At 45.4% G+C, this 16,520-nt stretch overlaps 1 protein-coding gene and 1 long non-coding RNA gene across 2 annotated transcripts in view; one reads left to right on the top strand and one right to left on the bottom strand.

Annotated features, from left to right (window-relative positions):
* Nucleotides 1-16,520, bottom strand: part of MAML2 (mastermind like transcriptional coactivator 2) — a 268,490-nt gene that overhangs the window by 195,074 nt on the left and 56,896 nt on the right. The window lies entirely within an intron of this gene.
* On the top strand, nt 926-13,117 carry LOC149875275 (uncharacterized). Its single transcript, XR_016439512.1, has 4 exons — nt 926-1,138; nt 11,210-11,446; nt 11,770-11,917; nt 12,320-13,117. It is a non-coding gene; the product is annotated as an uncharacterized LOC149875275 (long non-coding RNA).

Here is a 16,520-nt window from a genome sequence, read left to right as displayed (position 1 = left end):
GTGCTCGCACATGCATGCACACACAGAAACGTACACGGCTGCTTTCCAGCAGAATTGCGATGGGGGGGGGGAAATCCTTGTCCCTGTTTATTTGTAAGGTTTAAGTGTCTGATCCAATTCCCACTGAAGTCAATAGGAGTCTTTCTCTCACTTTAACGGAAGCTGGGTTGCACCTTTCAATAGCACATTTCCACTTGCCAGACTCAGTAAGTGCTATGTTCTTTCTACACCTGCTTAAGCAAACTTCAGAAACACTGCTCAAGGACGTTTGGGGGTATTTGTCCATGAAGAGACCAAAAAGAGAGCGACTAGTGAGCTAAAAGAGCAGCCAACAGCACTAATGGATGTTTACCTGTAGCATGAAAAACGTGTATATTCTGGCTTCACATTAAAAAGAGAGGCGATCAAACCATAATATTATGGTTTTTTGTAACCTAGGGTTGAATGAATTACTGGCAGGAAGCACAGCTCATGAATTCAATCAAAAATCCTTTCATTTGTCATAGCCACTTCCTGTCCATCTTTTAAACATCTGCTTCTCTTGTTCACAACACAAAAAGTCTTTGTTAAAATAATAAGCATTCACCAATACTGTTCTTCAATAAAGTGCACAGTTTCTCAATGAAACACGCTTTCCCGCCTTTAAAGTTTATTTTATATATCTTTAATAGCTTTCTCGTACCCTTCTCTTTCTTTCCGCTTCTAAAGTCTGGAAAATCTCAAACTGACAAAAAAAGACATTTTTAAAATGCTAACACATTCACAAGCTGAAACTGCCTCTAGCCTTTCGGCCAATCAGGAACAGGGGTTTGGGGTGTTTTGCTGTAATTCTTGCCAAGAATCACTTGCAGTCCTTAAATGGGAGCCACTTCCTGTTGAAGGAGGCCCACACTGCCGAACATAAATAAGCCAGCATCTAAGGCAGCAGAGGGAAGCAGGACATGTTTCTCAAAGTTCAACTCTCCATGCATGTGAAACTGCAGCTGGGCTGAGCAAACACTTGTGAGAAGGATCACGGGCCCTTGCTCAGGAACCCTTGGGCGGTATAGCTATGCCTAGTCCAATACAAAGACGCAGATGTTCTGAATGTGACAAAAGCTAAACGCCTCCCTTTGCCACATGCTATTTGGGCTATCAGGTAAAACAATTAAGCTTCTTTCTCTTATCTCCCCCAGTTTATACTGTGGGTTTATTTTTTTTATGCACGTGACAGACCTCAGCTGTCTTTCTCCTGATTCTTTTAATGTGAGCACCACTTCCCTAATGGTCAGGGATCAAAATATTGGTACTGATATATGCATTCGGAGCTCTCAGATGACTCCAAATTTCTTTCTAGGCTTTGAAGAAAACAGCATCATCCTTCCTATGTCACTTTAAAATAGATATGTGATATGCTACAAATTCAAAAACTGGCATTCGGTACCAATTGCATTTATGTTGGACCTCTTAAGATTCATTATACAGTATCAAAACTATGTAGTGGCACAACTTCATTTATCCTCAAATGCAGTCACCTCTGGGGTAAAACATAGGAAATGTTTAACTGGGTATAATAGTGCTATCAAAAACTTAAGATGGACAGCTCTAACATCAGGAAAGTTTAGGGCTAGAAGAGAGGGCGACTATGTTAAGGATACAGAGCAGTCTCTCTAAGGTTCAGGTCACATCATTTGTATTGTATATTGATTTTTTTACCTCTTCATAAAACATTTAAAAAAGTCATGAGAGCTCCTAAATTTACTCACTAGGGTCAGAAGAATCTTTTGATAAAAACTGAAGTGAACTGGACCTCTAGATTGAAATTTAAGAATACCAAACTTCCTAATTCCAAGAAAAGCAGGGTAATGGAACAAGCTGCCTAGAGAAGCTATGGAATGCCCTTGATTGGAAGTGTTTAATAAGAGTTAGGAAAAACTTCTTCATTGGTGGAACAGTGCCTAGGGAAATTGTGGAATCTCCATCACTGGAGGTTTTCAAGAAGAAGTTGGATAAGCATTGGTCAGAGATGATCTATGAGTAACTATGCCTGCAGTATACTATGAAGAGCAAGGATCACCCCTCTCCCCCAACCCTCCTTTTTCACCAGGAAAAAAGGAGAAGAGGGAGCTCTACAGCCTAGAGCAGGTGGATATAGAAGACCATGATCAGCAGCAGAAAAAAGATACAGAGCTCCACAATTAGCTTAGTTATGAAGGCGGATGATAGCAGCTGGGATAAATGTATAGCGGGGATACAGAAAGAGGAGTTCTGATTGCCTAGTTAGAAGGTGCGATGTGTGGAGTTATGCTTGCTGCCAGCAGAATGGAGGGTAGGTATTTGATTCCTCCCCCCACAATGTTTTTGGGCTTTGCTGGTTGACACATGAGGATGGGAAGGAATTTCCTCCCTGCCTCCTGTGGATACAAGGGTCAGGAATTTTGTTTTTCTTTCCCATCTTTCTTGGAAGCATTGGATGTTGGCTGCAGCGACACCTGGGTATTTCGACTGGGTTGTACCAATGCTCCTGTTGGAACTAAACCCCGGAGGTTCCTGGTTAGAGGGGCTTGTCCCTCTGTTCAACATCAGCCAGACGGCCACATCTGGGATCAGTAAGGAATTTTACCCATGGTCAGGTGGATATGGGCTACGGGTTTTGCTTTCCTCTGTGGCAGGGGCATGGCTCTCTTCCTTGAATCTTTGGAGTGCTTTTTCACAAGTTTTAGTGGCTGGACCTTGACAGTGCCCTCATCCCCCTATTTTACCTCTGGCAGGTTAGGGCCCTTTTGGTGTCTTTGGGCAGTATGCCCGTATTAGTGCAGGAGGGTTGATTGTGTAGCTTTAGGAATAGGTTAGACAAAGATTTATACAGGCTGGTTTGTATAGGAATAATCCTGCCTCAAGCAGGGGATTGGATTAGATGACCTCTGGAGGGCCCTTCCAACCCTACTTTTCTATGATTAAGGATAGTGCATCCTACATCTGTGCAGGGGTCTGACAAGATGACATTTGAGGTTCCTCCTATCTTATACTCATAGGTGTCATTAAAAACATTTTGTCCAATCAGCAAATTTGTAATGCTTGTGTCGAAAAGTGAGTATCAAAAAGTAAGGCCTATGTGGCACTTCTTGCAAGTACCTGAAAATTGATGTTACATTTAAGATGATCTAGAAGCAAACAGGGAAGCAAAGTAAAATCATCTTCTGTACCTTCCAGTCATATTTTCATACTTTTCCATGTTGGTTGGTTAGTTGGTTTAATGTGTGTTTCTGTTTGTGTTTGCCTGTTTTTCCTTTTAAAAAGTAATTGCTCTTTTAAATCACTTTTTTTTAAGAAGATCTTCACTTTAGGCCTAGTACACATTTTAAAAATTGGGGAACATACCAATGAATCCTGCTATTTAAGTTTTTGTTGTTAAGTCATTTCTTTGCCTTTACAAGTTCAAGCCCATATCAATCCTACGGTTTTGCCTTGACATCCACAATCTTGACTTGTAAGATGTTGGTGTGCCAGAGGTGGACAGCAGGAGAGTCCCGATCCTTGTTGTGGCAGCGCAGCCCTGGCCCCTTCCCTACCGTCCACCAAGGTGCAAGTGCCAAGCAAAATGCCTTTGTGTGCCACGCTCTGGCACCCATGCCAGGGGTTGCTTACCCCTCATATAGCAGCTCTCAGTTACCCCCAGCTTTGGAAATAAGGAGCTGCAACCTGTCCTGTCACCTGCAGTGCAGAACCTTTTTGAGCCAGGTCTGGATTTTCCCTTGGGGCAGGGCAGTAGTTCTGGGCAGTGGCTCGGTTCAGCACGTTGCAAGGAGAGAGGCCAAGTGTGAAACTTTGAACATATTCAAACTTCTCCAGAGCTCAGGGCTGTTTGAATTTGGAGTTTTGTTTCAGGGACTTGAGGGAGAAAAATCCTGTAATAAAATTCTCTCCCAAATAAATATGAAATAAAATCTCTCTTTAATCACACTGACATTCACAAAAGGAAACCCAGTACTTTGGTGCAACTCCTTGCCCCTGTTTCTGTTCCGTTCTTCGAAATGGCTCTCATGGTTCTCAAGCTTTCCCAATATTTGAAGCTCCAATCAGTTTCTACTCATCCTCCATTAGAGATAGCCATCGTTGTCCGCTCCCCTACCAGTTACTGCCTCTCCCCAATTCAGACAACGTCTACAGTACAGATTTCTACTGACATCAATACAAATTGGGTGTGGAGAGACATGGTGCTTGTTTAACACAGCTATAGCGTAGATGCAGTAGCTACGCTAGGAAGGCTGTGCTTTTATCGATATTGTTTACTGGTGCCAAGCACACCTCTGCCACTATAGATTTGTCCCTTGATAGGCGACTGTGCTGGCATAGTATTCGGGGTCTCTCTGGAAATGGAAAAGCGACGCTTCCTTCCAACAAAGCCGGATGTTTGGTGGTGCAGCTGAAGTGCATCTTTCTGAGGAGTGAGAAAACTAAGTTAGGCCCTTCCTTTTTTGCTAAAGGGCCTCACATACCCAAGTGTAAAGCCACTGATATTGCGGCAGCACAGACCCGGCTGGTAAATGCGAGGAGAATCTGATCCTGACACAGAGGACCCTGTAGCTAGGAAAGCCGGGGTGGTGCTTGCAGACGCCTTTGAAGTGCAGGGGCCCAGCGCAGCTGCCTCTGCCTAAAGCAAACACTGCACAGGACTTCCACTATGCAAATGATAATGAAGGCCATTCCTAGCGCAACCTGCTCCTCCTGCCAGCAGCACTGTTTGGTGACAGATTTACAAAATAAAAAAATGAGGAACCTGTCAGAAAGGCCCAGCCCTTGGCCCAGGAGCTCTCACAGGCTCCTTCCCTTGTCCAAGCTGTTACTTCAGACCACAACAAGGGCATGATTCATACACACTGGCTTCTCTCTTCATGTTCAGCTTGATCAAAAGAAAAATTATACAGAGTGGAATCCTGTGAAGACACAAATTGCGTGTGATCCTTCGCACATAAAGACCTTGCTGTGCATCTGCGAACACTCCCATTTGCTCTGCAGACAGGCAGCCTCAGGTTACAGCCCTGGAGCAGCCTGTCTTCACTGGTATCTGCCTGACTGGGATATGCAGTCCACCCAAAAAACCCAAGCAGGGGTTTATTATACTTCAAACAGGATGGTGACGCTTCAGTTCTCTGCAAGGAGCTCCACTCGAAGGCAGCTAGCACTTATTCAGCTCATACAAAGCAACAGTGGAACCGGTGCCAACGACCACATGCCATAGAAACAGGAAAACAGGCTCTCAGGCTAGGGACAGACATTACATATAAACCAGTTTAAGTGATCAGAAACTGGTTTAAATCTGTAACAGAACAGATGTTTAGTGCACATCAAGCAATTTAAAAATGGCCGAAACTGGTTTAAGATAAACCTGGTTGAATGTAGTATCAGACTTAACTGATTTGGCTCAACCTGGTTTATGCAATGTCTGTCCCAGACCTCTTGCTGGTTTAGGTTAAACCAGACACCCCCAGCATCCCAGCATGCTCTCTGGGCTGGGCTTTCTGTTCCAGCCCAGCCAGGGTGGCCCCACCCCTCTGCTCTGCAGCCAGAGCAGGGACAGGCAGGGTGGGGGGAAGAGGGGTCTGGCCAGGGAGGGGTTTAATTCCCCCCCTCTTTATCTCAGTAGCAGGGACTCCATTGGGGTCTGCTGGGCACTCCCCCTCGCTGCTGAAGCACTGGGGCACCATGGCCCCTGAGGCAGCTGGGGGTTAGGGAGGAGAGTTACCCCCACTGCTGTCTGGGTCTGTCCACCCTCGCCACCTCACTTCCTGGGACCCCAGGCGCCCTGCCTGGCCATGCCCCCTCCCTGCTGCTGCAGTTGGGGGGGGGGCGCCACAGGGCCCTTGTTGGGGGCAGCAGCCCTTGTCATGGTGTAGGAGAGCATGAGCCCCTTCCCAGCGGGGGCACTGTGCTGTGGGGCTGGCAGAGCTGCAGCAGGCTACAGGTGGCAGCACCGGGGTCCAAAGCGAGCCAGAGCCCTGCAAGCCCCCCAGTGCTGCTGCACTCTGCAGAGCGGCCCCCTCTGGGAAGGGGCTCACGCTACGGAAAGCCGTGATGGCCTGCTGCCCATCATGGTCGCTCACCACTTGCGGCTCCAGCTGCTTTGCAGGGGCAGGACCTGGCCCCCACCTCTCAGTCTGTGCTCAGGGCAAGCCTCCTCCTGGCAGGAGAGGGCTTATTCAGCCACTAGCCCCAAGCACAGGCCGAGCAGTGGCTGCAGCCAAGCTGGTCAGACCCTGCTGCAGTGCCAGCAGCTAAATAAGACCTCTCCTGCCGGGAGGGGGCTTGCCCTGAGCATAGAGAGACCGCTGGCACCATGGCAGGGTCTGCCTGGCCTGGCTGCTGCCGCTCTGTGCTTGGGGCCAGCATCTGAATAAGCCCCCTTGTGTCAGGAGGGGCCAGCCCCAAGCACAAAGTAGCGACAGTGGCCAGGCCAGGCAGACCCCACTGCAGTGCCACTGGCACCGCAGCAGGGTCTGCCCGGCCCCGCCGCTCTGTCCTTGGTGGGATAAAAGTGGGAGAATTAAACCTCTCCCTAGCCAGTTCAGCCCTGACTGTCCACAGCCCCCCAGCCTAGCTTCCCTGCAGCCAAGGGCCACCTCTAGCACCCCCAGCTCCTGGCCCGAGCACCTACAGGCATATGCCTGCATTGCCTCAGTCCAGAGAGGATGCTTGTCCTGTTCAGTCTAGGCAGGTTAGATTAACCTGCAAAGGGTGAATCAATTCATGCACTGGCTTTTTGCATGTCTGTCCCTAGCCTCGGAGTTTGTTATAGGAAGGACTCCAGGGTGTGGACCTCCAGTAACAGAGTTTCTCCTCAACTGCTTCTCATCTGCCCACCACCTCTCACACAACCTAGAAGTCATTTTCTTCCCCTACAAAACTTTGTTACAGGTCAAATTCAGCCTCCAGTACTCTTGTGAAAGAAGTCCCCACTTCTGGCAATTGGACTAGTGTGGTATTTATGTACAAGGTGCTGCACACTTCCAGGGCAGTACAAAACCTATCCTTGCGAGGACAACATGCCAGGGGAAGTGGAAATAGGGCACAGCAGGTTTACAGGTGAAGGATGGTACTGGCACTGGCTGGGTATTAGCAATGTAAAGGTCTACTTCAGCTTATGGATCAAAATAATCTCAGTGGAACAGCACTGGACAAGAACATCCAGGCTTTCCCATGCATGTCTTCCCAATACTCCTCCACCTACTTAAGCTGAGGGCTAATTGCAGGACTTTTCCCTATAACTGGAGTCACTATATATGGACTAACAGTCTGCACATGGCTCTGCACCAACACAATTAAATTTCTTTCACTTTAACTGTATTCACTTTAAGTAGATACCACTGTCTATTCATGCCATTTCTCTTTTTCAGCTGGACATTCTTTAAACCAGACACTGAGTCAGATCTGCATCGCTAGGAAGACTACTGACTGAGGTCCATGCTGCATCATCCATTGTTAATTTTTCATCTCTTTCTCTCTACATGTAGCCTCAGACTGTCTTGTTTGGGTTAATAGGAGACAGATGGAAATTGGATGTCAAGTTGCAATTCTGAAGCACAGGCACTTTGTTGCCCTTATAAAATGAATGATACTAAAGATCGTTTCAAATGAAATTACTTCCTAGCGTTTAACTATTAGTGAAACTAAATATAAATGTGCGCTCAATAGAGAGGCCAGAAGGGGATAATTCCATGGTCTGAGCCTTTGGATTTGTAGCAGTTTGATTCCCAAGGACCACAAGCAAAAGTAATTACCCTTCTTGCAAAAGGCCAAATTCTCATTTATGCTAGGTCCCCATAGCATTGCTCTATCTGTCTAAAGGGGATACAGAGTGAATGAGAATCTGGCCCTCTCTGAAGTACTCTACAAATGTTAACTAGTTTCTATAACAGCCCTTTGATAGAAGTGGGCAAATCGTTTTAGCTCCATTTTACAGATGGGAAAACTAAGATACAAAGTAGTTCATATCATTTGTCCAAACAAAGTTAGTTGTAGGGCTGACAATAAAATACTGAGAATATACCACACCTCAGCTGAGTCTAGGAGATTATATTGCCTCTCTCAACCAGCTGACACAGCATGAGATAGTAGGGAAGAGAAAAAATCATGGTGGGACCAACTAAGTCAAACTGAGTACTTGCTTAATTTGTCTGGGTCCATCGGATGAACAAGAAAAAACTGTGGGACTAAGATAAGCAAGACTACATTGATTAAAAGATGCTACAGAACACTGTTAGAAAGGGGATTGCCCCACATTGCCACTCTTGTACTCCACATTGGTTTTCTACTGCTTTCCTTACCGGAGCGGACAGACTTGTATTGCGGAGCAGGTCAGAAAATGGAAGGAGACTTGGAGGAAACTTCTTTTCCATTTCTTCCTTGTGTAAATGCTTTTTCCCTTGAAATTTTCTAGGCAAATTTATGCTACCATGGTGATGTTTGCCATACAGGTGATACACACGATCACCTTTCCTCACCCCACCAAACATGAGCATGGCCATGCACATGCACACGCACACATAAATTAACATGAATATCCACAGAGCAAAGAGATTCTGTCTCCTGCCTTCATCTCTATCTCCTGTTCCACGCAGGCAAGAGCTCTGCACAGGAGGCTGGATCCCAATTCCCCTGTGCAGGCAAAATAGACCTTCAAAAGCCTCTGTATAAGGGGCATCGCTAGGCAATCTACAGGCAGCTCTCGGGAGGATTCTGGACATTTCCAGAGCACCCACGGCTGGTCTGATTTTGTCTGTGAGCTATTTCTACACTCCAGAATCCAGAGGTCATCAAGAGAGTTTCCCTGTGCTGCAGCTATACAGAATCTCTGCCAGTTTGTGTAGCCTGTTGGGATCTTTCAGAAGGAAAACACATTATGTGGACATGCAGTACTCATGCCCTTTTAACACCCTTCAGGGTATCCCATACCATTTGCTGTGACAACTGCATTGTTACACAGGGTATCACAGTAGTGTGCTTCATATGAATTTCTGTTTAAGTGATGTAGCTTGTCTGTTGGCTCACTGCCAGGAAATATTATGATCCGTAATGCTGGATTTTCTGAAGGCAGAGAGAGTTTTTTTCTGGGGCATCTGCTCTCTCAGCACCAGACTGCAAAAGTTCTCAGATCTCAGTACCTTTGAAAATCTCATCCATAACATATATGCTACATCACACCATGTCTCACACCACGTAACACACATGTATGCAGATCCTAATCTTCACAAGGTGATAAATACTGGAATGCCTGGTTATCACAGCACTCATTTCAGTGCTGGTCCAGAAAATGGAATAAAAACCATGGATCTTAGGGTCAGCTGAGTAAATTTGTGGTTAGTATTTTGTACCACCATACAGGAAACCAAGGTTAGACTTCCACTCTTCAAACAAGCAGACTCAGTATATATACTGAGTCGCTGGTGAAGAGGAAATTAGAGCCATGTGAATGGCTCAGGTCGGATACACTTAAATGCAGAGTTCGTCTGAATGTAGCGAAGAAGCAGTGGCTCATTGAAAATCTTGGGGTGTCTTTGCTGCTCTCTCTTTTTGCACCCTCTCTCCCCCCTTATCTGGGCATGCTCAAACTTCCAGAGGTAGCTGTTCAGGTTGGGCATATTTCTGTTCTTGCAATAGTTTGCATCAGTTTTATGCTGGTGTTGTTCAATGAGGTTGCTAATGTTTTACACAGCGTTAGTGAAGCCTCAGGCTTGATACACATTTTGAGTTCAAACTGAGTGTTTTGGGGATTGTCATATGAGGAAAGACTTTTTTGAAGTATGACTACAGGCATAACTGCTACTTTACCAACTACAGGCTTTTATTTCACCATAATAATTAACTGCCTTTTCTATTTTTAAACATGAAATGGCTGTTGTTCATATGACAAGAATACTTATTGCCAATAGTGAATTGACCATTTTTCATCACAAAAGTCATAGGCTCTGCAGAAAGCTTGTGCAAAATTTCTACTGCAGATCTAAGCATTATATTTCTCCTGAGAACAGATTATGAGCCCATTACAATTTAGTGGCAACAAACCAGGATTACAAATGCGTAGCAACACAGACCTAATGGAGATAACTTCCTAGAGACACCCTGGGATTTGGGGGGTTTTGAGGGGCTGGGGGAAAGGAGGAAGGAGGATTAATTTCAGTACACATCTGTAACTAGATAACCACTCTCCATCTTTTGAAGAAAATGTGGCCACTCAACATCTGTAACTTCTACCTTGTTCCTACCTCCATTTCTAGAGATCTGTTACTTGTATAACTGGGTGTGAAGCTTCCCAATTCCTGTGTAACTTCATCTGGAGAGGAGGGGATTCAGCCTGGGGTGGGGGATTTTCTAATGTTGGAACCAACAGTGGATCCCTGAGATAAAGCGTAGTCCAAGGGAGGAAGTACTATGTAGTAGTTTCTACATAAAAGTCAAGAGGGCCAAGCTCTGGAGCCCTCCAGACTGTGCCACTGATTCACTGCAAGACCGCAAACATTACATTACTTCTGTATTCCTCAGTTCCCAGTCTATAAAATGAGAATAATAATATGACACTAACTCAAAGGGTGAATCATCACTGCTTGTAGATCACCTTGAGGGACGGTTGTGTAAAACTGCCAAAGACTGTTATTTATATTACGCATACCAGGCCCCACATAATGGTAATAAAGAAGCCACCACCCCAAAGACCCCAGATGATTTATTGCTAGTAGACCAAGATTTCAGGGTACAAAAAGGCTGTCTCTTGCAAGTGGTGGGTGCATCACTAAGATGAATTCCAGGGGCAAGGTGATAGCATCATAATTAATCTCATTCTTTACTCAGAGCAGACTGTTTAGACAAGCAATTTAATCATATGTGTTGGGAAAAAATATTATTTGGGGGAACTGGGGGCGGAGCAGGGTGCAGCGTGGAGCACCCCACCTGCCCCTCCCTCCCGCACGCCGTAGCGGGGCCGGCACGTGCTGCTGCTGTACGCAGTGGAGGAGCACACTGCAGGGTGCTGGGTGCAGTGCTGCAGCAGAGGGATGCGGCTGGTGCTACAGCCCCGTTAGCCCTAGCCTTCTGGCACCTATGAATTTAATAGTATTTCTCTCTACAAGGCAACCTGTACCAAGCACCAGCAAGCTTCATCTATCTTTTGTTTTATTTTGACCAGGAAAGTTGGCTCACTTGAGGTGGAATTTAATTATTATGTGCTTTTTCTTAGGCTGGGTTTTGCTGCCAGAGTTTCATCAGCTCACAGTGACTGGCACTGCTAGGTGACCCAAGCACTTTGATGCTTTTGCTGGAGTTCCATGTCCTCGTTGCGAGTCTGGTTGCCAGAAGCCACAGTGCATTATGGGTCCAGGACTTACAGCTGCTGATGTAGCGAGGTTGTGGAATTTATCGGTGCATGCGTCTTTCCAGGAGACTGTCAGCTGAGGGCTTAATGTTGGTCACAGAGGTGGGTATAACTTTGTATAGCGTAACCCAGACACTGGCACAGATATACGACTACACCTTACCTACATTGAGGATAAGATTGATCTTAGATTGGATTTAGCTAATAAGTTAGCTAAACCTGACTTAGACTGCATCTGTATAATAGGAAGAAGGTAAGACAGGGTGGCCCCCTTGGGTGCTTGTACATGTGACAGGGGTTTAGTCCTCGGGGTTTTATTCTATGCCTCCTAAATTGAAATGGTGGGTTTTTAACTGAAACCCACTGTTTCAATTTTTCTGTCACATTACGGTGAGGGGCCTGAGCCTTCCTCTTTTTTTTGTCAGAGCTGGAGCCTGCCAGCGGGCAAGCTGCCAGCCAGCTGAGCTCAGGGAAGAGATGAATCTGCCCAGGTGCTGCCTCCGAGCTGGGGAAGCACCCGGTCCACTAGCAGCCCACCCGGCCGGCCCCGGGGGGGCCACTGCCACCATGGAGGTAAGGACTGGGGCTCCCTACAGCTCCGGGGCTGCTTGGCCTGCTGGCAGCTCACCCCCTGGCCATGGGAGAGGTGGGTAGGGTCTGCCAAAAAAAAGAATTGGGCCCCTCATCGCTTGTGTGGCCAGCAGGACACCTGGGGTAGAGAGAACGGCCACTTTGACAGCCTCCTAGGAGGCATGCAGGAGCGCCCTCAGCAGTCAGTGCAGGCAAACTCAGAGCCCCTTCCTACCCCGCCATCAAGCAGCAAATGTCTGCTCAGTTCGCTTACGCTGTTATAGCCCTAAGTAAAGCACAATACAGCGCTTCTACCAGGGGCTTTTTGAATGTCTGTACTTGGCCTAAGGTGCCACTCTGCCCTAACTTCAGACTAACACTGCTAACCTCCTTCTTCTATAACAGGATTAATTCAAGTGACCCATGAACAAGCGACCCACTTCCCTGCAATGTGCCTCTTATGATGAAAAGCAGCCATGCTACAGAATGATGATGGAGATCCCTCAGGCTTGTTAAAACAATCTCCACCATGATACTCTAACCATGTGTGGCACCAAGATACACTGAGGCACATACTACAGGTTAAAACTTCACAGAGCCCTAGAGTTCTTTTGCAATGGATTGTGGGAGAACATCTTTGCCTTTCTGGGATATCCCAATGGATGAATAAATCTTTCAGTTCCTTGAAGTACCTTGGCTACTTCTAATCTGGATCATTTTTCCTGGTCAGGACCCAGTTTGTAACAGCTCATGCGGTATCACTGCAACATTCTAGAGCAGCAGATTTGCATCTGAAGGCTGCAAACATATCCAGTATGTTAGATGGCACCATGCATCCTTCAAAACATGTTCCTGAAAATAGGGTATGCATTCGGTAGAGAATAAAAAGATTCTCCAGTATGACAGTATACCATACCCAGTTCTGATTTCACTGCACCAGTCTAAATCACGAGGAACTCCAATGAAAGTCAACTTACACATGTGTAAAACTAGTGTTTGAGAGGCCAGAATCACAGCCAGGATATAACTAATGCTCTCTGCCTGAGGATCTGAGAACAGGTTAAAAATTATGTTAGTGCTTTCTGAGATTTATGATGCAATTCCGGGCTGTCTATGAGGTTTTTTCCCCCCACCTTGCCTAGCTGCTCACAAATTATAATAAACTGAAAGCATCTAATGCTAAAGTATCCAGTATCCAGGGTTCCTGACATTGTGGTTGCTTGTGTCCCTTGGTTTCTTTTTAGTGTTTCTCTCCCTGAAGTGTATGATGTCCACATACAGAATTATAGTTAGTTTATGGCAATGACACTGGCACATTAAAGGATAATAAACTTTACAAAATATTCTAAGAATAAAAAGCTTGATCTACCCAGTTCTAGTTACTCTGAATTCCACTCTGAATCACCACCACCAGCATAACACTGGACTGGTGATCCTACCCATAGTCTGGATAGACTGAAAGTTGTTATTCCAAAATATGGTACATATTTAAATCAACCATGTCTTTCTAGCAATCTTGTTGGGTTGTATACTAAAAATCAACAATGCACTGGAAGGCTGATAAGCCAAGTTCAGTTTTCTGTTGCACCACTGTAAATCTGCAGTTAGCCCAATTTTTACCAGTGTAATTATCATTAGTGGAGTCACTCCAGAGAAGGAAGCAGATCTGGCCTTTTGTCTGGAATTGCACCAAAGTGACTATTACATAAAAATGAGGCAGACATAGAAAAAATGGAGGTAAACTCTGACAGCGTAAGGCAAAAAAATCCCAGCAGTTGATCTACCTCAAGGTACCATGCAGCAAAAAGTGTTAACGTTCCCACGCAAATAAGAGCTGTATTTTCAAGCAGGCTACTACAGACCAAAGCTAAGCGGGCCGGGGGGGAAACCCAACAACCTCAGCAGCAGCACAAAACATCCTTTGTTGCCGGACGTGAGAAAAACACTACAGTTCTAAAAAAAGTCATAGGAAGGAAGTGGAAGAACCTCAGAAGTGAGTGGGAGTGTGAAAGGAATGTTGCTGCATTTTTCCCCTCCCTCTTTGCATGTAAGCCTTGCTGTTCACAGCTGAAACAAGAACCCTCCAAAGCTTTAAGGATCTTTATTTTAATCTCAGTAGCATGCTTTTAACCACCCTTGCCCCAATTCAAACACTCAGACATTGAAGACTGACCCAGTGAAAAATTCAGAGGAGCTCTGACTTAGCTTCCACACAGCTTCCTAGCCACAGAGACTGCCAAAAAACGAACGAGCAGGAGAAAAACAGAAGAGTCATTTGAAAACAATGTCATGAAAAGGAAATCAATTTAGTACGCATTTCTGAAATTAATGACTAGCACAAAACAGAGAGACACAGACTGCCAGCCCAAGATGTCTTGATAATTGGAGCATCGCAGAGATTTATGAGCATAGAAACAAGGTGCTTGCTACCTGCTCCTACATGCAGTCTACACAGCACCTAATTGCACCTGCAACACAATAGCCCAAAATAATTAAGTGCCTGCTGAGGCACAATTATTGCTGGAAGCATTGTTTGTAAAGGGCATTTATTTGCTGACTAGTGTGAAAGAGCCTACATTCACTTGAACTTGGGGTGGAGGAGTGGACATGTATTTGGTTTAACATGAAGCTGAGTTCTCCAACCAGCAGAATAATTGTAAGAAAAATTGGGAGGTTTTTTTTTTAATCAAGCAGCAGTAGAAATCTTAATTTTTCTGGGTTTTTCTTCATTTATTTAAGGTCACTCTGCCAGAATCTCAAAGATTAGCTGGTTAAATTTCATAACCTGGCCAAGTAACTCAAGTCCCATTTTACCAGTGGGAAGGAAAAAAGCAGCATGAAAGCCTTGAATCCTCTTACTGGTGTAATTCCATTGAGCTTAAGTGTTTTTCCTGATTGATACTGGTGTCAAAAGGAAGAATCCAGCTCCTCGCATGAGAAGCACCTTTAATTCACTCCTTCAACATTACGTAAGGGTATATGTACGGTAACAGGAGTTTTGTTGATTTGCTTTAACATTTCCCGGTTTTGGTCTGCCTGAGGTCACATACTATTGAAAACTTGCATTGTTAAGTTGCAGAAGAAGGCAGATATCAAAAGGCAGAAAAGAGTAACTTCAAGGGAAGTAGTAGAGAGAGCAAGCGGCCGAGGATTTCAGAAGCAAGACTGCATTTTCCACTTCTTGAGCATGTAGTGGGTCTCTTTCTCTTGAAAGTCTTTGCAGCGATGGAACTGGGAAGGTAACAAACCCAGAAAACATCAGACAGAAGCAGAATTGCTTCGGCTTGATATACCTGTTGATGTTTGCAATTACTTCTTGGCTACTGCTAAAGCGTGCAATGTATTCCAACCGATCAAGGAGTGCTACTGTTAGTGCTAATGTAGACAAGCAACTTTCCTGAGACTAATGCTTCGAGCAGAAATAAAGGCCTGATTCCTCACTGCTGTATCCAATACAGAGCTATTTACAGCTTCACAGGGAGTGCAAAATGGCCAGCATGCTAGCATTTTACACTCATGTTCATACAGCTTAGGATACCTATACATGGCAGTGGAGAATCAGGGCCTGTTTTTCTTCTTGGTTTTACTCCCTCAATTGAGATAAACCAGTGGATTTATCAGTGGAAAAAAAACAGAAGCATGAAAGAAGCACTTGGGGGCTGAGCGTTCCTGTTGACAATACTGACATAGCCCCAATTACCATACCCCCCCCACCCATACCCCAATTTTTTAGCTGGGGAACTGAAGCATGGAGAGGCTAAGGGACATGTCCAAGGTCATACAGGAAATCTGTGGCATACTAGGAGTCATGCTCAGGTTTCCCAAGCCCTAAGCTAACCAACCTCCTCAAACCAGTTCTTTGTCCCTTCTCAGTCCTGAAACTCACTTTTCTTCCTATTCTGACAGGAGCCAGATTTTATCTTGTAAGGCTTGTAACAAACGCCAGCCACACCTTTTCCTAAGGGGGTGGCTTCAGGGGCTGGGCTCTGAATTAGGTTGTATTTTTTCATTTTGGTGGCTGTGGATTTATTCGATACTGTCAACAGATCCTAGTTCAACAGACACTAGATTCCAGGCACAGGAGTGTGACAAACACAAATAGTTCACAGGATTGTGCTATTTTGTTTACATGTGCAAATGCTGAACCGACTCTTGCTCAATTCCCTCTGCACTAGGAACATCTGGGGCAGAGGCTGCTGGAAAAAAACCAAATCCCCATGTCCTCTCACCCCACACCACTCTATGATCTTGTGGTTAAAGCACTAAGCCATGATTCAGGAACACTGTGCTCCATTCCTATTTCTGCTCTGTACTTCCTCTGTGATCAGCAGGAGGGCTCAATGGGCTTGACCAAAGCCGCCCAGGAAGTTTTCAGTGCATTCCACCTCAACTGGGGTTTTTCAGTTGCATTCCTTGTCTCGGGCCTTTATCTACTGTTTTTGTGTCCTCTCCCCTCCTTTGCCTGTTTTGTCTATGCAGGCTGCCAAAGCTGGGATTGTCTACTGTTCATACAGCATCTTGCACAATGGGAACCCAATACGGGTTAGGATCTTCAGTTAATTGCTATAAAGAGAGTCAAAATAACTTCGCAGCCTCTTGGAGGCTC

Source organism: Crocodylus siamensis, chromosome 1 (assembly GCF_052110815.1).
Source record: "Crocodylus siamensis isolate JL-2025a chromosome 1, ASM5211081v1, whole genome shotgun sequence".
In the NCBI taxonomy this organism is placed as follows: domain Eukaryota; kingdom Metazoa; phylum Chordata; order Crocodylia; family Crocodylidae; genus Crocodylus; species Crocodylus siamensis.
This window is presented reverse-complemented; position numbering and strand designations above follow the sequence as displayed.